Genomic DNA, 25,546 nt, shown 5'->3' on the forward strand with positions numbered 1-25,546 from the left:
TGAGGCCACAAAAAGCCAAAACCATATGCAAGCCAAGGTTATGAAGAAGCAGAAACTATGAGTAAACAGGAAGCTGACTGGCAGCAAGCAGAGAGTAAAGCAGATGCCAGGAGCGGGTGAGCACTTGGCCGTCAGATGATGAAGGGAGCAGCAGTCCCTGGAGCGGCTTTGGCTTCCAACGGCCCCTCCATGTGTATACTTTACCCCACCTCCCTTCTTCAGATGGCTTAAGTGAATCTGGATTTCACAATCCAAGGAACAAATTTTAAATAGCCGAACAGATCTGGCTCCACATTTCAGCTTCTCACTTACTAGCCACATGGCTTAGGGCAAGTTAGTTAACCTCTCCGAGTCCTGGACTCCTCGCAGATTGTCTGAAGTATATATACAGCACCCCAACAGAAGTGCCAAACTCAGTAAGTGGCAGCTGTTGTTATTGTTTTATAGCGATGGTTTGTAGATTTAAGTGGGTGTACAGTATAAATAGCGGATGCCCAGTACGTCTGGCTGACCCTCAATTCCATCTATACCCAGGAGCAAGGGTGTAGATGGAATTGACAACATCTGAAAAGAGCTTTCTAAGACTGGCAGGCCACAGATTTAACCTTTAGAGATGGAAAAAAAAAAAAAAGTGTGACAAAAGGTCTGTTTCAATAGTCTCATTGCCCTGAAGTTTTTCTCCCACGTTTGTTTTTGTCCGATTTCCTTTAAAGAAGTTACGTGTTGGACCACAACCATTTCTGTATGAACGGGAAGACCGTGGGCAGCAGCGGACACCGCACTGTAAAGCAGGAGGAGTCTGCAAAGGAGGACGGTAAAAAGGACGGAGCCATCAGTACAGGCAGGAGCCTGCGATCTCTCTAAAAGACACGAGATGTGCAAACTCCAGGCATTTGCAGAACTGGAATTTGAGAATCTCAACTCAGGAGACATTTGCCCCAAGAAACAATCTGAAAATCATTTTATAAGTCATTAACAACAGCCCTACGAAGTGGGGAGAGCGATTAGGCTCCATCTACAGATGATGGAGAAAAATCTAGGACTGACTGACCTATCCATAGCTAGGAAGAGCTAGCAAGTGTGAAAATCGAGACCCGATTAGGGCTAAAAGATTTCATCCTGTGCTCCTTTAATTCTATAATGCTGTCTCCCCCAACAAAGCCTTATAAATAACGCTCCAACTCCTAGGTGAGTACTTGTAACCCTACAGCACCCGAGCTGCTCTACACTAATAATGGAAGGCATTAAGTGTTGTAAGTACCGGCCAAGTGGTCTAGACAAGTAGGTGGTACGGGAGTCTGCCAGAGGGAAAGATCAATACAGGATAGATAACACGGGCGTAGGAAGCTCAGATGTATACATGTTTTGTTTGAGAAACATTTATAAAGAAGCACTATGCAGATGACAGGACAAACAGAACTTGAGATAGAGGGCTTGTATGAGAGAGCATGTGGATTTGGGGTGACAGCTGCTGCAATCATGGCCAATCGATGAACTCCCTGGAAGGGAGCAGATGACATAAAGTCAAAAGGCTAGGGAACCCCCTCATTCCAACACACACATTACTGAGCCCTGCAGAAGAGAGAGAGGAGCCTTTGAATGAAATTACTACAAAGAAAGTATGGTGAGAAAGCTAAGCTTTGAAAGAAGAAAAAAAATAAGGACAGAGAAGATGTTGACAAGAAAGACTAGAACACTTCTATCAACAAAAGAACAGGTCCATCGCAGGTTCTATTCCTCTCTCATTGCTACAGCATTTCAGGCACCTGTTTTTATTTGGATCACATTAAAAACAGAAAGGACTCGAGGAAAAATTCACTGAACATTATTTCAAATTACACTCTTTAATAAATAAAATATAATCACATAGTGCTGGTTAGCCTAAGCAGTTCACACTAAAAAACTGTTTACATTTGAGAGCCTCTATGTTTAAAAGCTCACAAAGCCTCTGGCTCCTAGCAAGAGAAAAAAAAGAAAAAAGAAAAAATATGAGGTCAGCAGATTCTTTAAATTTCTGTTCTTTCCTGGTACAAAATAGGCTTGATAAAGAACCCAATTTCTAAAGTAGCAGCAATATTTTTTATTATTTACTGTTTTGCTTTTTAAAAAATCTACGGTTCTTATTCTTATACTTAAAGCCTCCCTAGACACACATAAAATCATATGTATGTAGAAATGAGACCACTATAATAAAACTATAGCTAGAATCCTAGTGTATACAGAACAACATAAACATCGCTGCATTCTGAAGAGTCTGACCACAAGCAATAATCTGATGATTCTTAAATCTATCCTAGGGAACCAAACAGAACAGGATTGCCCTACTACTGCTTCTCTGCATGGACTAATAAATAATAGCTTTCATTTACTGAGTGACTACTATATTCCAGGCACTCTCTCAGCATGTTCCCTGCCCTGTCTCCGCTGCCCCTCTCTCTCACACACACACAATCACAAGATTCATCCCATTTTACTGAACAGAAAACTGAGGTCCTGAAGCTTGGAGGTTTAACTAACTTTCCGGAGGCCATAGATCCAATACATAATGGAACTGGGGTTTGAACTCCATTCTCTCTGAGTCCAAAGTCCCCTGCCTCCAATAACACTAATGATGGTTATTATAAGTCTTTTTAAAAATATTTATTTATTCATGAAAGACACAGGGAGAGAGAGAGGCAGAGACACACAGGCAGAGGGAGAAGCAGGCTCCACGCAGGACTCGATCCCAGGTCTCCAGGATCATGCCCTGGGCTGAAGGCAGCGCTAAACTGCTGAGCCACCCAGGCTGCCCTGGTTATTATAAGTCTTAACTATGGGTTAAATCCAAACTCCACGAGGGAAAACTTAAGGGCCCAACACTAAGTATGCATCTTGGGAAGCCAAGATGGGGTAACAGGGGAAGCCCTGTCACCATCTATGTGACCTTGGCAAATCATTTAAAAATGGATATGGCATAATGTTGAATTTTCATTCAGCCAAATATGAAGGCAAGCTTTCCAATAATAGAATATACAGTTAATAGTACAGATATATAGTCTATATATATACTAGCTCCTAAATCTCTTAGCTGATGATTACTAAGATGGAACCCATCTCTTTAATCAGTGTTATATTCTGGGATAGTTGGTATGATGGAGTTGGGAGGGATGCAGAAAGAAGTACCTTCTAGAAGCTGGGATGGTGTTAGGTGGGAGGTACTTCCAGAAACCTGCATTAAAACTGAAAATGTATTTTCCCTTGAAAGTAGTAGACCAGGGGCAGCCCGGGTGGCTCAGAGGTTTAGCGCCGCCTTCGGCCCAGGACTTGATCCTGGAGACCCGGGATGGAGTCCCACATCGGGCTCCCTGCATGGAGCCTGCTTCTCCCTCTGCCTGTGTGTGCCTCTCTCTCTCTCTCTCCCTGTGTCTCTCATGAATGAATAAACAAATAAAAATCTTTAAAAAAAAAAGAAAGTAGTAGACCATATTAGTGATTAGTTTCCTTGTGGGATTCATAGATGCTTTGAAGTCAACTAAAATCCTAATCACCACTTAGGACATTCCTCTGTATGGTGAAACATCCTCCAAATCTGAAGCAAATCATTTACACTAAAAAACTTTTGGATATAATCTGTTCATAAATTAGTTATTGCCCTGCTCTTATAGAAGAGTTAATAAAATTCAAAGCTTACTCATATTTCTGGAATCATGGTTCTCTGTAAGTTAAATTTCTTTTCCAAAGTTTTTCTATTAAAAATAGCTATACAAGTTCTTATTCTTTTTTAAAAAAAAAAAATCTGGGACAGGGAAAGGGTTATATGAATTTAAAATTCAAGATTTTTTTTGTTATTTTATACTACATTGAATTTACATCAAATCCGATAAAATAAAAGAGAGTCAACTATTTGGAAAACAAGGACAAAGTACTCTGTTTCTCATTTATTGTGTATTAGTATTTTCCTAAATTACCTGGATGGATGCCTCAATCCTCTATCTTCTTTGACTGTGGAAATCTAGTATTGGAGCTGCTATTCTCCATTTCTATAGCAAGCCTAAAGGAAAATAAGGGCTTATTTTCAGAATACTTTGAGATAACTCAATGAATTGTCCATGAATTAGAGTAAAATGTACAAATTATGGGAGATATGAGATGATCTTCGAAATTAGTTTCCTTAAAGAGATGGTAGTAACAATCATCTACTGTATTTGAGCAAGAAAAAGGGCTGAAGTGAGCAAGGGAGGGGCTGCTGTGCCATGGAAAGAGCAATCACATCTGCCTCTTGCTACTGGGTAAGAAAAGGAAAGGATATCAACAGAATTTGTAGAAAACTAGAGCCAAAAAAAAAAAAAAAAAATCTCAAAATCGTAGAAAGCAAAATTTGAACCTGAAAAGGACCATCTCCTTTCCTGAGTAAAAATCAACTCTGGAATGAAATCTTTGAGAGTACAGAGCAAACAACCATACGTGGGACAGACAAAACCCACCTCTAAGCTCAGGCTGACAAAAGGTTATCCTAAGACTTTTCCTAAACGTCCGGGGTACCTAACCGATGTTCATCTAAAACCGGGGATCCATAGCCTAAATGAGGTTTTAAAGTATATAAAACACAGGAGAAACACAGAATGAAATCGTTTCCTTTCTCTTCCTTTGCTATGATCACCATTAAACTAAGTCTATTTCACCTGAACAGGAGGGTGATAGGACAATTAATGACGCCCTGTAAGTAAATGGAGATGCTGAAAAGCTTTTCGTTCTCCACTGAATTACAAATGTAAAGGTTCAAATGAGAAAATAAAGAATTAGAAATGAATTTATATTCAGTTGAGTATGTATGATGGCAAATTTTCCAACATCAGAATATTTAGTTAAAAGTTCTGGAATGGGCTACATACAGAGCTTATAAAAATTCCCCACCCTAAGTCCTTAAGAATGACTAGTTCTGGGTTATCTAATACACTTAACACATGGGGCAAACAGATGACAAACCTGTCGCAAATTGATACTCCCCAAGCGAAGAGAAGGCAAGTGAGGAAATTCTGATGTTGTCAGGACAATATGACTGATCATGACATCAGCAATTCCTAATTCCAAACTATAAAGAACACTCCCAGAATGCTGACAGCATATTACATGGATCCTCCCAGAACCACCCTCCTTTCAGCTCCCTACCTAATACTTGATCTAATGGCAAATATGGTAATGTTTCAACTAAGGGATTATTAAGTGTTAAAAATCCTGTCTGATTCTTATGGTACCTAACCATATTAAAGTCTCAGGGAAGGGAGGCAGGCATTCTCCACTTTTTTTGAACAGGTGAGGCAGCCCCGGATAGGTTAAACAACATGCCCAGGGTCATGAAGCCCAGAAATATAGAATGTCAAGGCTGGACAGAATTATTAAGGGTCAGGCCCTGTGCCTGGAATATAATAATCATTCAATAAATATTGCAGCAATAGAATGAATGCTACTGTCTCTCCTCGGACTCCCTGACCAATAATAAATTCATTCCATCTATTCATATTTAGCTGCATCTATTACAAAGCTCTGTTAAATGGCTTCCAAATCTAAACCTACATATCACAGTCCTACCCTAGAACTAGTCTATTTCTTCTATACATTGTATAGTGTTTTTTACACTTCCTTACCCATAAAAGTGAGGGCAGAGTCATCTTATTTTGGGCTTACAAGATTGCTTAAAAAGTCTGTAAATCTCTGATGAATTTCTTAATCCACTGTCCTGTATATCGTAGATTTTGTTAGAGTCATAAATGGATGAGGCACACCAGCCTTCTTATACACACACACACACACACACACACACACACACGGCAGAAATGATGATTTTCACCCATTTTTCAAAACCATGATTATCTGAAGTTAGAAAGAGCAGAATCTAAGAAGTAGAGTGATCAAGTCTTAAAGGATAAGCTTTATAGATTATATTAAATACAATGAATTTTCATCCTAATTTTTAGATCACCTGGGATCATACAAGCGGTTGTAATAAACAATGCATTTTGCAGTTGTGTGTAACTTATTAAGGAAAGAGGAGTCCACAACCAAATGATTTCTCTTGACCTAAACTGTTACTGTCAGAATAAATCCTCTTGCTTTACTTTTTTGGGGACAAGAGAAATGTCCTACTCATCTCTCTGAGATCAGTGTCCTATAAATATTTGGACATAAACTGCATATCATGTAATCTAAGATGCCACTGATTATAAGATGCTTGACAATTACTGAGATGTTAACATTTGGAAAAAAATGGACAACAGTAATTATAAGACATCATAAATTATATGGATCCTGATTCCAGAGATGTTGAAATGTGAAAAATGGAGCCTTAGACTCTGTATGGATGGCATACAGGTCCACGTACACAAATGCACGCACATGTTTTTTATTCACAGCCTACGTTGGAGAAATATATTTTTTCAAATGCTCATTTTTAACCTTCCTAAGAACACAGAGCTACTAAGAGGTTACAAGTAGATGAGTTGCAGACTCCATTTTTCCAAGGAGATCTAACTGTGTCTCACAACTAGTGGGCACAGTCTCCACAAGTCAGAATGAGAAACTTCACCCTAATCTCACAAAGGCATCCATCACAAAGGAACAAGCCGAATGATATACTTCCCTCCTCAGCCATCTCCCCACAATCTTATCAAATTACACTCGTAGTGTGCTATACAGTGCATTTATGTAATTAAGAAAGGGTAAAGGGAGATGAGCCTAAATCTATAGATATTTATCAGACTTCTCCACTCCACACTTCTTGCTATTAGCGCTTTAAAGTTGTCAGTTGCAAAGAAAACTTGAGAACATTCATCCTGTACTGTCACTTCATCAAGTTTCAGTCACAAAGACGCATGTGCACAGACACACACACATTCCAACGACCAGGCATCAGCACCGCTCTGGCACATAGCATCGACTCAAGCCCACGAGTCCTACACACAGATTTCCATCTTTTTTTCAGCACCTAGAGCATCAGTTCTCAGTCTTCCTCTGGCTTCATACTGGAAAAGCAATTTTTACATGAATCAGCTAAGTCGGATGTAAAAAGACATACCTTTAAAATGGCTATCACAATCCTTAACATTGATATGAAATTACAAAGTGAAGCAAAAACAGTAACTTAGCAGGTAAGATGACCCCATTATGGAGAAAAAGTATAAATGATTTACTTAGAGCAGTGGCCATTAGTAGATGCTACTATCTGATATTTCTTTTTTGCTCAGGAAGTGACTAGCCCCTTGTATTTCCTCCTCCTTCCTTATGCAGCTTTCCTTTTAGTCATTTCCCTGTCAGTATGAAGACAAAGCCAGTATGAGAAAGTGAAACAAACTGGTCAATCAATTAACTGACAACAGGCTGAACCAACCTAGAGTCTCCATAAGCTTGGAGATTATTTATGAATTTCATTTATCTGTAATGTCTCCCTTGTGACGAGAGAAAACTGTAACTGATTTCACAATGAGAATTATGTGATAGGAATCATTAACACATCAAACTTCTAATATATCCCAACCCCTAAATGAGGGCCTGGAACATACTAGGCATTCAGATATTGCTTGAATGAATGTATGAATGAATGAATGAATGAATGTCTTCAAAATGCAGGCAAGTCCCACTTGAACAGATATTTTTATTCCATAAAAGTCAAACAAGCTTGTAATTTTGAGACGTGCTAATTCAATGACAAATTATAAATTCCAATTTATTAGTTCAACTTCTTCAGTAGTAGAGAGTATCATTCCAAGATCTGTAATTCATGATCTCTTGAGGGATTTGAAAATATATCCTATTTTAGGGGCTCTTTTAAGGCTTAGAATTAACTTAAGCTATCTATTACCATGAACATCATTAAGTATATCAAATCACTTTGGAAACAGTTTTTCCCCTCTTTCCATATCTCTGCCCTCTTTATTTAAAAATATCAGGGACGCTTGGGTGGCTCAGTGGTTGAGCTCCTGCTTTCCGCTCAGGGCGTGATCCCAGAATTCCAGGATCGAATCCCACATCGGGCTCCCTGCATGGATAAATAAATAAAATAATTTTGAAAAATCCTAAGTTTTTGATGATTACCAAATTTTTAAAAAGTAGGTGTACAAGTTCTTGTAACGGAAAATCACGTAGTTTGTTTCATTCTATCACACAATATTTTTTAAAGTTCTATCAGTAAACAAGAAAGGACAAACTGTTGATAATCGCTGAAGCTCATCTTTCTACTTTTGAAAATTCTCACAACCAAATGACACCAGTTTATTAAAAGCTTTGTGAGGCTGATTTTCAGAGGACCCAAAACCAAAGCAAAAGGATTCTTGGTGTTCCAACACCTTGAAAGGACTACATAGCTAGTTACAAGTTTCCTTTTAAAGAACTACTTTATCTGCCCATTTTACCCTTTCTTCTATGAATCTCTTAAAACACACACACACACACACACACACACTGAAAAAGCTGAGATACGAAACTATAGTCTGGATAGTACAAAGGTAATAGTGATTGTATCAGAAAATGCTACAAATCCAAGTGATTAAACAGGAGTCAACCAATTCCTACACTTGACAGTGAAAATACATGATTTTCTAATCTAGAAGCATTTCTCTGGTTCTTACTGACTCTTCTTTTTCTGGATCTTTTATCTATTAGTTTCCTCAAGCTAGATCTGCTGGAATGTCTTCCATTTCTCCCTCTGACAGGTCCTTATTAAATCCAAACTGTTATGTATACTGCTTCCAAATATCTTCCTTATGACCTCTTTGGTCCTATCATCCTACTTCCTAAAATCTCCACATCAAATGCAAATTTCTGAACATCACTTGTAAAGTGCTCCGTTTCTACCTCCTTTTCCCCTTTTACCTCTCTTCCAATGACTGTTTGTGTTTTGGCTGCCCACGGACTCACTCTGTTCTGGCTCTGAGTTTTGCCAGGAAACAGCCTCTGTTTTTCCATCAGCCAAACCACATTCATCCCTCCCTGTTTACTCTGTTGAAATCACAGCTCATGGTCCACCCCCTCTGAGTTTTTCCTACTCTCATCTATTTTCCAAGAGCTCTCACTATATTTTCTAAGGACTGTATTAATGCCTAAATTAGGTCAACTTGTTGTCTTTACATCATTAACTCCTCTGCTGATGAAACTATGGCCAAGATTTGACAAGTACTCTCCACTATTTACTACACTGAAAGGCGTCCTCAGAGAGCTCAGCAAGTCCTTATGGACCTGGCTTCTCCATAAGGCAGCGATTCTCAGCCTCTTTTTAGGTCCAGCACACCTGAAGAATGCTATATACTCCCATCAGTCACTGTGTCTTACTCTACACGATTCAGAGATGATGAGGACACATACTCCCATCCTTATCTGTACAGCCCTGTTATAAAGAATGAAACAGAGAGTGGTTACAGGAGCCCAGAAAAGATAAGCATTGAACTTCAGCACTCTGCTCCTGTGCTCACGGGGCGTGCATTCTCTCACTCTCTCTTCCCTCCCCACCCTCCCTCTCTGCCTCTTGTCTCCTCCAGCTTGGTCTCTTTCCCTCCCTGCGTGTTTCTCTCTCTCTCTCTCTCTCTCTCTCTCTCTCTCTATATATATATATATATATATATATATATATGCATACACATATATGTATATATATATAAAAGATATAATATGTAGATATTGATACAACAGATACAGCTAAAACGTATACATATATAAAGCTCTGCTATAAAAAAAAGGAATGAGGGGGCAGCCTGGGTGGCTCAGAGGTTTAGCACAACCTTTGGCCCAGGGCCTGATCCTCAAGACCCAGGATTGAGTCCCACGTTGGGTTCCCTGCAGGGAGCCTGCTTCTCCCTCTGCCTGTGTCTCTTGCCTCTCTCTCTGTATCTCTCATGAATAAATAAATAAAATCTTTAAAAAGAAAAAAAAAAAAAAAGGAAAGAGGGACATCTGGGTGGCTCAATGGTTGAGCATCTGTCTTTGGCTCAGGTCATGATCCCAGGGTCCTGAGATAGAGTCCTGCATTAGGCTCCCTATGGTGAGCCTGCTTCTCCCTCTGTTTATGCCTCTGCCTCTGTGTGTCATGAATACATAAATAAAATCTTTAAAAAAAAAAGGGAAGAAAGAAACTTTGATATAATGTATACAGAAATTAGTGCCTCTTGACCTAAGAAGGCTTAGGAATTATTGTTTTCTCAAGAGAGCATATATTTACTAAACCCCAAGATGGTACCAAGATGCATTTTAGAACGATTAAAACAGCTGAGAAGGACTTTCCCCCAGATGACACACCGTCCCTTGGAACTCCAGTAGTTGGTTCTTCTGTCTTCCCCACACCAAGAGCCATCTGCCCCTTCCTTCAAAACAGCATGGCCCTCCAAATGCACTCCATCTCCATCTACCACCTATAAGCTGCCATTGCCACTTACAGTATGGAGTTGTGGACAAGCATGAGCTTTCAACAGAAATTGCCATGTTGAGAAGATAATTCTACCATTTGCTAGCTTAGCAATTTTCCCCTAAATCTGTTTAACTCTAAAAAGGGAAAAGATACAATATCTCCCTTACAGTTCTGGGGAGGAGCAAATACGATGCATCGGTTTGTTAAATTACAGACTTTAGTTATCATTTACTCACCTTCAGATAATTTAGCACAGAGCTAAGAGCTTTTCCTGGGTGATATCACGTCATCTAAAACCCCAACCTTACAGATCCTGGAACACCACTTCAACAAAACCTGCCTATCCACTTTACTTAAAGGACTAACATCATTACATGACATCAAGTTCTGAAATTACCATTCTTCCATCTATCTGTACCTTAATAAAAAATAATATTAGATAACATTTTTTGAGTGTCTAATACGCCAGACATTGTTACAAGTATTTTACAGACATTGTTTCATTACTCTTCATACCACCATTATTCTTCCCATCCCAGATGTAGAAATACCAGCTTCCTCTTTATTCTCTTTATGCTCCCATTCCTCTGTTCTATCAGGTCACAGCCGTCACCAACAACATCTCCTCCCCACACTTCACTTAACTTCCAACCAATCTAGATCCCCAAATCAGACGCCCTAAGTTTGTTATTTCTAGTATCCAGTATCCACAGCCCTTTCATCCTTTCAGGCGTTATACATATATAATGAACATTTCACCATCAGATTTTTCTATTTCTTCTCCTGAGTCGCTGACAATACAAGTCATAACTATGCTTGTTGGCTTCAATAAAAATTCACTTAAGCTTAGAATTCATCTTACTCATTTCCAAGTGGCTCCTGACCCCCTCTCATAGAGAATTAATCCCAAACCTTCTATTTTTCCCCCCTCAAATTCCCAATCTCACTCTTCACTGTCAAATGATAAGACAGAGATCATTTAACATTTGCATGAACTTCCCTCAGTTCTTTCTCAAATGGGTGTGTGCTGTGTCCTTGATTTCAAATTAATTTCCCTATTATCTGCTCTCTCCATCACCCTCACCTATCTCCCCAACTCCATTTCCGTACTGGTTTGCTCTTTCATTCTTTCTTTTATTTTTTTTTTGGGGGGGGGCTATTTAATGACCTTTTTTTTTTTTTAACCATAAAAGCCATACATTAATATATTTTCCTTTTAGAAAGAAGAATAGCACACCCAATAGCAATTTTTTTCCCCTGGAAACTAACACGCTTGCACTTTCTTTCTTAAAAAAAAAAAAAAAAAAAAAGGGAAATGCTTCCTTGCTTAAGCTGTTTTACTCCTTCTCTCCTTCACTGCTGGAGTTCTTTCAGAAGACTGTTCAGTGGATGTTCGATTGTCTTCACTTCCATTCTAGTTACAGGCTACCGTGTTGTGCTTTGGGCACCCACCACTTACGCACAAGCACCTCTGAATTCTCTCATCCAGCATGATTTATTTCTGTCACTCATCTTCATGGAATTCCAAGATGTCTACTCTTTTGGTCATCTGCCTTTGCCCTCTTTTCTTCCCTGCTCTAGATTTTTTTTCCCATATAAAAGTTTACTCACAACTGGTACTCCAGTAATGAACCCTGGACAAAGGAGTCCACATCCAGAGATCCAATCTCAGCTTTTCTCTAGGGATCCCTCCAGACCCATGGTTCAGACTTCCTTGGGCCTACTTCCCCTGGTCAGCATTCACTCCTGTCCTCTGATGTTGCCACTGAAATCAATATGCTCCTGACAACGGCCACTCATACTGTATTTTGGTTGTATGTGTTTCACTGGGATATAAGCTCGTGAAGAGCTAGGGGTTGATCTGCACGCCCTGTACACAGCTGCAACTCTAAAAACAAAAGTTATTTTAAATTTATTGACTTATGAATCCAAGAAAAAAGTACCATTTTCATAAAATTAAAGAGAATATTTTTCTCATGCTCATGTAGCACTTCTATTACCTATGTTGTTTTTGTTTTCACACAGAAAATCTTCAGAATCTGGGAAGCACTTTTTCCCTAATGAGGGAAAATACTTTCAAATGCATTTGAGAATGCTGATCATTTCCAAAGTGCAGAGGGAATGGGAGTCCCATTAGCTGGCAACTTTGGACATTCATGCTTTAGGAGGGACAGCTGAGCAACTGATTTTTAAAATGCTTTTCAGAGCCTTCAACCCAATTTTTAGTTGAAAACTTTTCAGTGAAAAGAAAAATTACACAGTTGGGTCTAATTATATCTGCCATCTACTTATAAACTATTATACAAATGGCAGAAACTAGCAAAGATTTTATTTTACAAAATGAACTTCAGAACTTTTCTTTCAGTTTAAAAAAGAAAAAAAAAAGTCAAGCAAAGAAGTGAAAAATTGAGAACTTCTTCCTGGTGTTTAACTATACCCTGAGCAACCAAAAGCTAAAAGATGAGCTGCTATAGAAAGTATGGGAGTTTAAAAGGAGTCATAAAAGGGAGTGTTGCGTTAAGGCAATCAGGAACGGAGTATCTGGGGCGCCTAGGTGGCTAAGTGTCTGCCTTCAGCTCAGGTCATGATCCCCAGGGTCCTGGGATTGAGCCCCACCTTGGGCTCCCTGCTCAGTGAGGAATCTGCTTCTCTCTCTCCCTCTGCCTGCCACTCCCCCTGCTTGTGTTCTCTCTCTCTCTGTTAAATAAATAAATAAAATCTTTAAAAACAACAACAAAAAAGGAATGGAGAATCTATTCACACACAAATAATTAAGATCTGAATTATCTCCATTCCTAACAGTATGGATGCACAGCTGCCTGAATGGGGCAGCACAAAGCAGGAGAATTTAAAGTATCTTTTTAAAGTGATAGTCTGGACTCTAAAGTTTAAACATAAACAATTCTTTGGTGCCTCAGTAAACAAGTAATTTTTTACTATTACTACAGTGAATTCTTTTTAAGCTAAAGGTCTCTGAAAAATTTCAAAATATGGAGCACCTAGGTAGCTCAGTGGTTGAGCATCTGCCTTGGGCTCAGAGTGTGATCCTAGGGTCCTAGGATCGAGTCCTGCACTGGGCTCCCCACAGGGAGCCTGCTTTTCCCTCTGCTTATGTCTCTGCCTCTCTCCCTGTGTCTCTCATGAATAATAAAATCTTTAAGAAAAAAAATCTCAAAACATCTTTTCTCTCCCAGCTGCCTTTTAGTTATTTTGTATATTATTAGTTTCTGTAAAGTTTGATGAAAAGAGAAGACAACTGACTCTTTAAACCCCTTAAGGATGTTCTTCCTCCATTCATTCAACCCATACTTACCAGGGAGCCTACCCTAGTCAGATTGCTGGGTGCCGGGCCTAGCGAGGGAGGCCCTGACATAGCCAGGGGCCGTGACTAAGCTAAGTTGGCAGGACGCAGAAACAATGAGACAGAGGAATCATCACTTGTAATACTGACTCACAGGGCAGGGGTTTTCAACAACACTGAGACTCAAAGGAGTGGAGGAATGAGATGCCGGCGAGAAGCACAAAGTAGCCAGATAGAGAAACCAGCTAAACAAAGAGCAACAGGGTGACAGAAATGGTGGAATTTCAAGAGGAAAAAGTCCACCCTCTTGTTCCTGAATTTGTGCCTTGAACTGAGAGTGGTCATCCAGTTGGTTTCCACCAGGCCCCAGCCACTGTGGTTCCTGCCAATCCTAAAACCCAGGAAGGCAGCTTTCCTGGACTCCCTTGAGGTCTGGTTTCATAGCTGAGATTCTGATGCTCTTATATATTCTCAGAACCATCACACCCTTATTACTTAACACAAACAGTAGTGGGTCTCTATTACTTGCAATCAAAAGCATCTTACTAAACAAATACTAACATAGTTGTATAAGAAATTGCTTCTTGGAACTTAGCACTTAGAAATATCAAGTTATTTCAAGAGGGAAATAATATGATGTCAGGCAGTACCACCTGCTTATTAAGACAAATTAGTAAGCTATTACAGCACATGGGTGGTTCTGTAGTTGAGCATCTGCCTTTGGGTCAGGTCATGATCCCAGGGTCCTGGGATCGAGTCCCGCATCGGGCTCCCCTTAAGGAACCTGCTTTCCCTCTACCTATGTCTCTGCCTCTCTCTCTGTGTCTCTCATGAGTAAAAAAAAATAATATTAATAAATTAGTCAATTATTTCCATTTTCTTTCAAGTCACTTATTATTAACAAAATTGCCCTAATTTTACCTATATGTCCAGCAAGTACTGCGTTCATCTTATCATTCCAATTCAAGTGTTGCCTGGTGTCCAAAACACACAAAAAAACCCCACAAGTTTCTCGTATGTAATCTGAGCTGTCTCAAATTCTGTAAAAGGTGTGACAACATACAGCCTCCCTTCCCCACCTCCCTCCAAACCCCACATACAAATTATAGACTATCCTTCATCAAACTTAAAATGTCTCCAATGTTTATATATTTCAACGTCTCTAAAATAAACTAACATTTGTTATGGAGGAGATAATGTTATTTACTATAAATTCTTCTAAAAAGTGTATATATGATTTATTGTTTAAGAAAGCCTTAGAGATTCTATTTTGTTTTTTTAAGTGTGTTTTAAATCAAAGGAGGCATCTTTTTGCTATTAGAAGTGAACAGATTTTTGATAAGATGGTCTTAAGGGTTGTGTTATATTTTGGGAATGAGAACTTCCTTTCCAGATTTGTGCTGCCGCCTCATTCCCTGGTGACTTCTAAATAACCTAGGGGTCACAGTGGCCTCTCTTTAATTAGTATCTCACTAGAGGGAGGGGAACATGTCCAGAGGAAAAGAATGCACAAAAACATTATAAACAAAAGTCTTCAAGGCAATTTAGTGATTTCTTCAAGGAATGAAAAAAGCCTAGCTCCTTCTTTGTTACCAAAATAAAGCGTGAAATGGTTTTGATTCCTACAAATTAAGAAGGCTGGAATTTTTATGTATGTTTGTTTGTTAATTCTAGCTTAATGTGTTAGACTTTATCTCTATTCTAATTTGAAATCTATACATACATTGTTGAGACAGCAGAAGAGTGATCTATAATGCAAACAACTCAATCAAGTAAAAACTTTTCCATCTAAGATGTGATTCTATAAGGGTTTAGCAATATCCAAATTATAGTTACACAATATTTCCTTTTTTAAAAAAAAAGGAGTACAAAATGAGAAATAAAGAATATTTAAGAGAATAAAAGTCAGTAATATCTTCCTAAAAGATAATATTAAATAAATATTAAATAGCTAAAGCTGTACCTTTCTTATTTATCTATTAAAGATTTTATTTATTTATTTATGAGATACACAGACAGAGAGGCAGAGACACAGGCAGAGGGAGAGGCAGGCTCCATGCAGGGAGCCCCACGTGGGACTCGATCCTTGGACTCCAGAATCACACCCTGGGCCGAAGGCAGGCGCTCAACCACTGAGCCACCCAGGCGTCCCTGTACCTCTCATATTTATATGTAGTTAACTAATCTTTATAAGCCATAAACAAGGATTGTATTTAAATTAGGCTCTATGAAACAATTGGATGAATGAATAAATTAATTAAACTGAACCAAAAATACCTTTTGCCTGAAATTCAAGAGAAACAAAATTTAAAAATTTTGAAAACCTAAATAAAATACGGTATATATGTATATGTACATATATTTACATCTATATCTATCTATATGAGTGTGTGTAGATGGATAGAGATTTCATATAAATATCATTCCACAAAGGAATTACATTTTCAAAATACCAAAGGGTAAAATTTTTTAAAATTCTTATGGTTATGTATATGCATAGGCAATGCTTTTAGATTATTAAATTTTCAGTTAAAAACACTGACACTGATTAATGGTTTCTATTGAGTACCACTTACAAGAAATCACCTCAGCAGGGTGCCCGTGTCCAGTTTCATAATCACATAGTACACTCGTCCTACAGGATTATGTTCCAGGCAAGTTCGCATGTGAAGTTGAATTTCATTCTCTTCAGGAAGTGACTTTTACTCAAGATTGAATACAGCTGTTAGCACAGACCACTGTTCCAAAAACATTTCTATGAGAACTGGAAGAAAACACCATTTTAAGAATTGCAAATTCACTTTCATTATTCCAAATCTGTGCAACTAAATGGGAGGAGAATCTTTGGTCTCTGTTAGTTAAATTAGGTTTTCATAAATATTCAAAAGAAAACCTGCAGGGTGGTTGGCTATAAGACTTTCCATGTACTTTGTAGCCTATATCTTTTAATAACCAGACCACCAGTTTGTTTATAACAAATTTAGTGCTTCATTTTTTTGTTCCAAAAATCAATGCTCTACCGGCACTTAATTTTTTCTAAAGTTTCACTCTCTAATACAAGTTGGTTTTCTCTCTTGATATTCACCAAAGTGAAGCCTGGCAAATAAAGTGGGGCCTCAGCAGAGGAAACGCTGCCAGCTAAAAACACCGGATGTAATCGAGACCACAAGAGACACATACTGGGTTATAAATGTTGAACTAAAAAGAGGTATTGGAAAGAAACAAAGTCTAACTTTTCATTGGATAGCTTAATTGTTTTTATAAAACCTTACTAGCTCATAGTTTACTCCCAAACTAAACAAAATCTCTGGGAATTATTATGATAATCCTGAGCTCCACTTTCTGGAGTTAAAAAAAAAAAATCTGTGGATTCTTTTTTTTTTTTTAAAAGATTTTATTTTTAAGTAATCTCTACACCCAAACCCACAACCCCGAGATCTACCAACTGAGCCAGCCAGGCGCCCCAATATCTCTAGATTCTTACCTACCATCCCTGGCCACTCTCCTATCTTTTTGGGAAGAAGAGACAGAGGAGAGTCTCTGCCTGCCAGACAAGACAATGCAGTACACGTAGCTTGGATCAGCCTTAGCAAATAGTTGAGAAAACGGCATTTTGTAAGAGTGTCTTTGCTGACAGCATTACAGAAAATGTCCTTTTAAAAAGAAATCGGAATAAATCTGCCTGTACACCAACAGATAACAGAGTAAGTTAATGAGCATTATTACCTCTCTTTGGTGGTGGGTGCGGATCGGAAAACTTCATGTACAAAGTCTATAGCAGCTATTTTTCTATTCCCACCCTCTGACATGCTTCCTTTTTGTAGAGTGATGGTGATAGCTATGATGAATATTGTTTCCCAACTGGCTATGAAAATCTAAATGTGAACTTCTTTTAAAGAGGAAAACATAAGGTTTTGGCACCTCTGTTTTCCTTTTGTAATTTGCTATCAGCGCTTTCCAAGCTTCACAATTCAATGGCTATCTACTGCTTTCTGTCTAAAGATTTTTGCGATTAAGCACGTGTATCTGTTCAAAAAATATTCTTCAGACAAAAATTAAAAATTCAATCTACTTTTTAATCAGGGATAAGGATATTTTAGGTGTCAAAATATAATAATTTTTACCTAAGACTTTGGTTGATGAGAGCGGTTAACGGTTTTTATACTTTAAAAGTTAAGGGCAAGTCGCCTTTCAATTCTTTTTCATAAAATATGATCAAAGTTTCTTAGGAAAGCGAACATTTCTCATAAGAGATGATGGAATCCTATCATAACTCACACAGGAGATAGCATACATCTGAGTAAGAACCAGTCATTTTTGAAACTGTGTTCCGTTATACAGGTCAGCCATCTTCTTATTTCAAGCAAGCTCTTTGGGGAAAAAAAATGAAATCTTTTGCCACTAGAGGGAGTTCAAAATTCCCTTTGTATCAATAAATTCCTAGAGCGAATTTAACTTTTGAAACAATAAAAGTATGATTGTGGTACATTTCTCTTTTATTAAACAATAAGACTAAATCAGCAATTAGGTCTTTAGGAGATGTATTTTCCCCTTCAACTAGGATAACTGTGGATATATTTGATGGTTATTATGCACAGCACATTTATATTAAAAACAACTTTGAAATGTTCGTCTCCGGAAGTAGCATAGGTCTAGAATTTCATTCTGATTGTTTATTCATTGAGTATGGAATCTTTTCATCTATCAAGCTTTCATCAATAATTTCTGATATGTTCCAAAGATGGCTGCCACAACCCTTCCATTCTGCATTTGCTTTCCCAATGTGAATTCACCCTCCTCAGTTAGGGCTGGAACCCCATGAATGCAGGATGGCCCTGTGACCAAGCCAGAAGAACGCAAAAGTATTATTGAGTGATTTGCAGGTCTAGGCCTTAAAAGGCCTTGAGCCAATTGCCATGTAAAGAAATCTGGGCTGGTCGGCCATGCAGGCAGAGAGCCTACGGGAAAGAGAAGTCCTGTAGAATGAGAAGCCGGAGAAAGGAGAATGGAGGCACTCCAGTCAAAAGCCAGACAACTGTGGCCAACTTGGACATCCCGTCTGCAGACAAGCTCCCAAGTACATGCAGCTGCAGCAGTGGCCCAAAGTAATATGGAGCAGAAGAGGCACCCAGCTGATCCCAGCTGATCCCAGCTGACCCAGGGAATTATGCAAAATAACAAATCATTGTTTTAAATTTGAGAGGTTTGCTTCTCAGTAACACATAACTGAAACAGTAACACTAGTAAATACATATGTATGGTGCGCTATAGTTTTTTTGTTTTTTTTTTTTACATATTTTATTTATTTATTTGAGAGTGTGTGTGGGTGTGTGTGTGTGTGCGCGCGCAAGAAGGAGGAGAGGGGCAGAGGGAGAGGGAGAAGCAGACTCGCTACTGAGCAGGAAGCCTGATCCAGGGCTCAACCCCAGGACCCTGAGATAATGACCCAAGCCGAAAGCAGCTGCTTAACTGACTGAACTACCCAGACACACTGGTGCTCTATGTTTTTATTTTTATTTTTTTAAATTTTTATTTTTTAATTATTATTATTATTATTATTATTATTATTATTATTTTTTGGCTCTGTTTTTAAAAGCCCTTTCACATCCATGGTCTTCCATGAGCCCTACCAGGGGCCCACTTCCCAAAAGGAGACTGGGTCAGAGATTAAATACCCTGTCCAAGAGCTGAGCGTGCTTAAGAGCAAATACAGTTTACATTTTAAACAGAATGATGTTTTCCTGAACACATGTAACAATGTGTCAACTGTACTTCAGTAAAAATAAAATTTAAAAAAAATTTTGAACTAAATTTGAGAAGTCATGAGACACATGCAAGTGAAGGAGAGAGTAAAAAGATCTTTTTTTGTAAGAAAATACCACACCTCCAGTTTTCTATTTTGTAGCTAGCATAATAGTGAGAATCAAATAATCAAGCACTGACCTAAAACTATTCTTTCCAGCATTTCTTAGTAAGAACTGACTAATTTAAACAATGTATGGATTCCTACTAGTCCTGAGGATTCAAAAAGCAGAAATAACCTTTTTTGGACCCGGGTCTCTTTGTGCACACTTCTACTTTGGTTCCATGTTCAAGAAATGTTAATCATTTAAAGTGCTATGCACAAAGCACTGGATTTCTTAATTTGGAAAGACCCTTTAAGAATTCTAGCCTTCCAGGATACCTGGGTGGCTCACTGGTTGAGCGTCTGCCTTTGGCTCAGGTCATGATCCCGGGGTCCTGGGATGAAGTCCTGCATCAGGCTCCTCGCAGGGAGCCTGCTTCTTCCTCTGCCTATGTCTCTGCCTCTCTCTGTCTCTCATGAATAAATAAATTCAATCTAAAGAAAAAAAAAAAAGGAATTCTAGCCTTCCTTGTTCTCATTGCATTCACAAATGTACAACTCTCCTCTCTGCTTGAGTTCCAGTTCAACAACATAATCATTGGTCATCAAGCACAGGTCCTTCACATCTTGGTCCCTCCACCCCTTCCTTTCTCTCCTCCAGACTTACAGAAGAGACTGCTTATATGATCGATACAAACACACAGCTGCAGCAAGAGAAAAATGCTGGAATTTGCCCTTTGATGGCTAAGTGCTGGAGGGAGAGGGGGAATGGTTTCAGAATTCAAGAAAGGTCTGGTTCACCCAGGCAAAAGTCCAAGAATAAATTGAGAGGAAGATGATTGCTAGAAATCAGTTTTTCAGAATAAACTGAGTGAGTGGTCCATGTCTAAGACAGAATAAAATTCAAATTTTGAAAGCCCTGGATCCAGACCAGTAGTCTTTCAACCTACTAGTCAGTTTCATTTCCAAAGAGGCATCTCATTATCTTTTGGTAGAGAAGTTCCAAGTATCTGTATGTCATGTCTCTTCCTCTTTTCCCCCAACAGTTAGTGTAAATAAGAACAATGAGTGCAAATATAAGTTACAGAAGCTGGAAGCTGTTAGGATTTAACCGAATAAATGTGGATTAAGCATCTTCTTTATCCCTTTCCAGTGGCAGTTCCTTGATCTTACACTAAAGAATCAAGTTTTCCACCCAGTCCACAAGTCCCTGTAGGATCTGATGCCTATCTACTCCTCCAGCACCATCTTGTACCATTCTCTTCCTCACCCACTTAGTCCCACATATTCTGGCCTCTCAGCTCTTCCTAACTGTAAGGCAAGCTATCCAGCAACATACTTCACACATGCTGCATGGAATCCTCCTCTTCTACTGCCTGGTTAGCTCTGACTGACCCTTCACATCTCAGCTTACACCACTCCTACCAGACAATCTTCCCCCTTACCCCATAAGAGGCTAGGCCCCTCCTGTTACATAATCTTCCATAGATCACAGTGTGCATCTCCTTTCCAAGTTGCAATTTAAATTATTATTTAATCTCCATTTTCTGATGAAAGTCCCTTGAGAGAAGGGGTCATGTCTATTTTGTTCATGGTTTTTTTTACACCAGGGTCATGCACAGTGTAGGGTAGGTACTCAATACCGTTTATTGAATATAAACCTAATATATTGAAGGAACTAAAAAACATGTATGTCTATGTATAAACATATATATTATATAGTTATATCATAGGTGTTTCTAAAGGTACAAAGAAAATCTGACATTTTCCAGATGACAGTGACATGCACAGATGGCCAAGTGGTAAAGCAGAGCCTGATCAGTAATATGATAGAGATCTAAATGACAGTGGGAGAACAGGGAAAAGGAGATTGACTCCAAATGATGATTCTAGAAAGCTCTGTGGGAAAGGTTCATAAAGAGCCTATGAGAACGGGTAAAGTTTACATACATTTTTCTGGTCCACTAGAAACAGTAAAATTCACAAGCATTTGTCCTCTCCATAAACATTTTCTGTTCTTCACCTTTCGTTACGACCTGGTGTCTCAAATGCCTCTAAATTCTAGGAAAGAAATAAAATGGTGGTTTCTTCGAACATTGGCCATGGTTAACTAAAAAAAAAAAAAAAAGTCACTTTAATGATATACTATTAGACCTATGTGTAAAGGCTGATTTAACCCTTTGCAACAGTGACGGTGTGGCATCCGTGAAGGAATCACATTAGGAACTGCAAGTCAATCCTGACCAAGAAAAGCCCTTAGCCAAACCCAGATATAAGGGAGGCAAAATGTTCAGTGTGTGGAGACAGCATGCTGGACATGCAGGTAGCCTGATGACAGTGTGTCCCAGAAAGAGCCAGAGCTCTGGGAGAGGTTAGGTCTCCTGCAACACTGTAGGGAAATCTCTGACTCCCTGATGTGTCATTACAATTATTGGGAAACACTGATGACTAGCATTTCATTTAATGGTTTGGAATTCTGGACAGATATGCTAAGTAGCCTGCCCAACTACCTAAAAAAGAGCAGATTTAGACCTGGGACATCACTCTCATTACTCAATCCTTAAGCAATCACATCATGCAGGAAATCTAATGAGAGAAGCTGTGAGCTCTTCTTGTCTTCTGAGATTCGAGGCTCCTGACTAACTGGCTAGATCTCCTAGGTGCGCCTATTCTCACTGGTTTTGATTAAAATATATATAATATAATATACATAAATATTATATTATATATATTAAAGCATGTTTTCACAGATATAGATATAGATATAGATATAGATATAGATATAGATATCCTTTAAAGAACTCTGTTCATAGAATTCAAGTTTTTGGCAACAAAACTTCATTTTTTGTTTTATAACTAAAATTACTAAATTTGGTCCATGTAGCAAATATTAAGTGGCATTAAAGGATAATCTGTTTCCTGGTTTTACACAAATTATGTCAATGTTAGGTAAAAAAAGAAAAAGAAAAAGAAAAAGAAAAAGAAAAAGAAAAAGAAAAAGAAAAAGAAAAAGAAAAAGAAAAGAAAAGAAAAGAAAAGAAAAGAAAAGAAAAGAAAAGAAAAGAAAAGAAAAGAAAAAAAGCAGGCTTCCATTATGGAAACCTGTTGGCAAACTACAGTACTCACACAAATTTTTCTGGTTGTGAATCCGAAGAAATGTGGTTTGGCTTTGAAGACTGTTCTTTTTTACACCACATCCTTGCAGTGCTATCTTAGAGCCTTTTTAGCAACTATTCATCATAACTGAATTTTAATTCCCAGTATATTTCAATATCAATCTCTCAACATGAAGTACTATAATTTAAAAGCAGTTTGGAATATCCAGAAGCATGCCTGTGCAACTGAACAGTGTTAAGTACAGAATTGTGCAATCCTCGTTTACTTTGGGTTAGGTGATAAGGACTCGTCTACTAATCATTTTAATCTCACGTTTTTTATGACCTCTCTGTTTAAGTCAATATTTTAATTGGCATATACCAAGATCCAAACATATCTTGGATCAGGATGTTTAAACTGAGAAAAGGGCACGTATTACTTCAAATGTCTTTTAGGTACACATAGTGGCCTAATTTTCACCTAGTAAAAGGAGTTTGTAATAAAGTAAAATTTTTAGAAGTCATGAAACAATACTCAATAAGAAAAATGCCGTTACTAGCTCATGACAAGTGTTTGACTAACACATGATTCCAGTCCACTTAAAAATGATATATAGCTACCTCTACAACAACTGCTTTGGGCAATAGATATAAATTAAGTTAAAAGGCACTTCAAAAACCTTACTCTGGTCAATAGTTTCAGTCCACCCAGTTAGCAACTATTTCACCAACACTACTGAAAACCAGACATATTGGACATGAGTTTGATCTCTTTTTCCCCATTGCTTACCCCAAACAAACAAACGTGAAAGAAAGAGCCTTTGAAGGAGACAGGAGGAGAAAATAAACCAGCAACATAGGAGTTAGAAAAGTCTAAAAATAGTGCTACCCATTAAAATTGTCTATGATAAAAATGTTCTAGGGGCACCTGGGTGGCTCAGTGGTTGAGTGTCTGCCTTTGGCTCAGGTCATGATCCCAGGGTCCTGGGATGGAGTCCCACATCAGGCTCCCCATGGGGAGCCTCCTTCTCCCTCTGCCTATGTCTCTGTCTGTCTCTCATGAATAAATAAATAAAATATTTAAGTAAATAAATATAAAAATGTTCTACTTGTTCACTGTCTCAATATGGTGGCCACAAGCCACATGTGGCTAGTAAGCATTTGCTATATGACTAGAGTTAACTGAGACACTGAATTTTATATTTTAATTAAATTTAAAATGCTACACATAGCTAGAGGCTTCCATATTAGACAGCACAGGCTATAATTTACTAAATCCTTGAAAAAGGAAGAAGCAAACTCATCAGATGAATGTGGCAATTACTTTATGGCCAGGAGGAGTCTAGAATTATTTTTATCTCATGATGAACTGATGATCTCTCAAAATCTTTATTAATTCAGTCATGAAAAGGATCTTTGACCACAAATAAGTAAAAGTATTGTCAAGGAAGGCAAGAAATGATAGAATCAGGGCAGAAAGGACAAGCTCAATCCTGAGACCTGCGGTTATTGTTCTGTCATGTTACCCAGCTTTTTCCAGGGAATTAGAGATTTAAAGAGGACTGGGATTTTAGACAGGGCAGTTCAGCCTCACCCAAACTTTCTATATAACCAGCAGAACTAAACAAAAGTTCTTGCTAATTCATTCTTTTTGGAAATAATTGGGGTTTTAAATTATCCCTATGCCTTCACTAGATATGATACTGGAAATATTCTAAGGAGATGTGAGTCCCTTGGGGATAATACATATATAGGTGTGTGTGTGTATATATGTTTTTCCTCACTTTCTTTGGAATCTCAACACTTCTTTTATTATCGTATCTTACGTATGGCCCTGAAATGCCTTCAGTCATTTAAATTTCGCAAACGTTCTCTGAGGTAGGCAAGTGGAGTATAAAGTATTCTCAAAATAGCCATCACCAATTCCTTCCCTACCTGAAGCCACCTGCCACTCCACCCATCAAGCGGTGGAATCCATCTCACTGCATCTTGAATCTGGGCTGGCAAGTAACTTGCTTTGACCAATTAAATATGGTGTAAGTGATGCTGCACCTGGCAGCTTCCACTTTTTCTCTTGGAAGCCTGCCACCATTAAGAAGTCCATCAGGGCAACTGGGTGATTCAGTTGGTTAAGCATCCGACTAGATTTCAACTCAGGTCATGATCTCAGGGTGGTGAGATCCAGCCGTGTTGGGGTCTGCTGAGCATGGAGCCTGCTCAAGATTCTCTCTCCCTCTCCCTCTGTCCCTCCCTCTGCTCACGCACATGCGTTGTGTGTGTGCGCCCAACTATCTTGAGACTACTGTCCTGTGAGAAAAGGCCAAGCTACCAAGAGAAAGGATAAGTGCAAAGCAAGAGACATTAGCTAATCAAAGTGAAACATTCACAGCTTTCCAGCTCATCCAAGCCACCAGCTGAATGCAGCTGAGTGAACCCAGTTGAAAACAGCCCAGTGCCCCACCCTAGGTGATGACATGTAGAACAGCCAAATTCCTGTGCCACAGAATCATGAGAAAGAATAAATTATTGTTGTTTTAAGCTCTAAAGTTTTGGGCTGATTTGTTATCTATGCCAAACTTTAGTACCAAATTTGTACTTCTAGTTTTTTATTCTGAATAAAAGAAATAACTGGGAAATTCTGGTTGTCCACTTTCACCCACGCTTAAAAACAGCATATCTATAAGGATGTTACTGCCACCACTAAGTAAAAAGAAAGTAAAATTTAAAAGGAGCTAAGGGATCCCTGGGTGGCGCAGCGGTTTGGCGCCTGCCTTTGGCCCAGGGCGCGATCCTGGAGACCCGGGATCGAATCCCATATCAGGCTCCCGGTGCATGGAGCCTGCTTCTCCCTCCGCCTGTGTCTCTGCCTCTCTCTCTCTCTCTCTCTCTCTCTCTCTCTCTCTCTGTGACTATCATAAATAAAAAATAAAAAAAAA

The 25,546-nt window shown here is 38.7% G+C and overlaps 1 protein-coding gene across 5 annotated transcripts in view; it reads right to left on the reverse strand.

The window, feature by feature from the left end:
* The window catches only part of RBMS1 (RNA binding motif single stranded interacting protein 1), a 214,121-nt gene that overhangs the window by 133,743 nt on the left and 54,832 nt on the right, over positions 1-25,546 (reverse strand). The window lies entirely within an intron of this gene.

The sequence above is a fragment of the Vulpes lagopus genome, chromosome 11 (genome assembly GCF_018345385.1).
Source record: "Vulpes lagopus strain Blue_001 chromosome 11, ASM1834538v1, whole genome shotgun sequence".
NCBI lineage: Eukaryota > Metazoa > Chordata > Mammalia > Carnivora > Canidae > Vulpes > Vulpes lagopus.